This window comes from Pteropus vampyrus, unplaced genomic scaffold, assembly GCF_000151845.1.
Source record: "Pteropus vampyrus isolate Shadow unplaced genomic scaffold, Pvam_2.0 Scaffold169, whole genome shotgun sequence".
NCBI lineage: Eukaryota > Metazoa > Chordata > Mammalia > Chiroptera > Pteropodidae > Pteropus > Pteropus vampyrus.
Genome location: NW_011888950.1, coordinates 2296732 through 2298647, shown reverse-complemented (window position 1 = coordinate 2298647; position 1916 = coordinate 2296732).

Below are 1916 nucleotides of genomic sequence, written 5' to 3'. Positions count from 1 at the left end.
ATGTTTCATGGTTTTATGACTAAGAATCAATGTCTAGGCACAGCTTTCCAAAAAGAATTCTGCTTTTCTTGCTGTTTCTGCATCTTCAATAAGACGATAATTAGCTACAATTGAAATTAAAATGCAACGATTTTGAGTTTTTGTTGTTATTGCTTGTGATCAGTATCTCATCATTACTGTCCAAGATTTATATTTCATGTCTTTCCCGTCACATTGGAGTTGTGGCCTGGCTATGATGGATTGGAGTTATTTTTTCAGCCATGCCTAATTCTAATGCCATGGGTCGACCCATAACATCTCATATTTATTTATTTTCATTCATTCAATATTAAACGAACTAGTTGAGTCAGAATAAAATTTCTGCTTTAAAATCTAGAGTAAGATAGGTAAATCAAAGTTGAAGCTCAATAAAATTAAACATTGAAGATACTAAAGAATGTGTTCCAACAAAACAACGGAGTGAAAGGGTACAGAGGAGTACACGGGAGATGCACAAGGGGATGCTGAAAGGATGGGGAAGATGACGGAGGAAGATCTAAGAGTGAGAACAAAGCATTAAGCATTTAGAGTAACTAGTCAAAATCAACTGTAGAAGAAAGGATTTCAGGAGGAAAGTCTCTAAGAAGTTGAAAATGATAGAATACATGAAATAGAATTGGGGGAAGAATTACTTTGGATAGAGAATTTGGGTGTGGAATAGTGATGGATAGATAGAAAAGTAAGCACCAACAATGAAAACAAAACAAACCAAAACAAAATAAAATAAACTCCATGATAAGCAACATTGTGCAATAAAGAGATGTATCTGAATTGTATGGCATGACTCAGTTCTGATTAATATGTGGTAGTAATAGTATTATTATTAAGTACCAGTCCACAAATTTTGATGTAAATATGTTGCAGGGAAGGCAAGAATGTGTGGAGAATAGTTGTAGGGCTGGGGTTGGTATGAGAATTAAATCCTCTCGTTCTGTAGCAGGAAGTCAATAGGTTGTTATTCTAAAATTGAAAAATTTAAAAATAAAAGTATTTGTTGCTCAGGCATTGAAAAGGAAATGCCTGAAGAAACATTTGAGAGAGTAGAAAGTAGTTGGTTCTGGAGAATCAGAATAGAGTGCCTGGAAGGAGAAGAGGAACTGCTAATTTTCAAAGTAAGTTCTATAGAACCATTTGACTTTTTAAACTCCATAAATGGATGACATTGATAAATGACATTTGTAGAAGAGAAGGCAGGACAAGAACCAATGTGAGAAGGGTGACATGATAAGGCGGCAGTTGTCAGTATCAGTTTTTTATCAATATCAACTTTAACGGGCATTTTTAAAAAGAGTTTGAAGTAGAATGGTTAGGATTATAATCACAGCTCGATTTAACTGGAAGTCAAATGATATTTCAGTTGTTCAGTTGAGTAAATATTGATGAATTGATAAAACCAAAAAAAAAAAAAATGCTTCTTCCAAATGGGATTTCTACTTAATGAGATGACCTTGATGTGCCAACTGCTAATTAAATTAGAACCCCAGAGGGAGCATAAAAAGCTGTTAATTGAGAATACATCTTAAAAGTGAAAATATTGTGCTCTGGGTTAATATATTAACGTCTTCAGTTTTCCAAAGAATCAGTAATGCCTATTTACTACTCACAGAAATCATATGACAGCGAAGTGTGTTAATGAGAGCGTGTGGAATTGCAAAATGTGTTTCCTTTGGAGAGAGGGGGAAATCATTGGCTGAAGTTACCAGTTACGGTCAACTGCTATCTCCCTTGCAATGCACTCTGTCATTATTTTGGGGGAGATTTTGGAGTAGTGGGCCTGTGAGAAGGAAAAAAAGCATAGACCAATATAAACCTCATTCACACCACTAATTTTGTGTCCAAATTTTTGTGGCTTGGATAAATTCTCATTTTCTTTACTC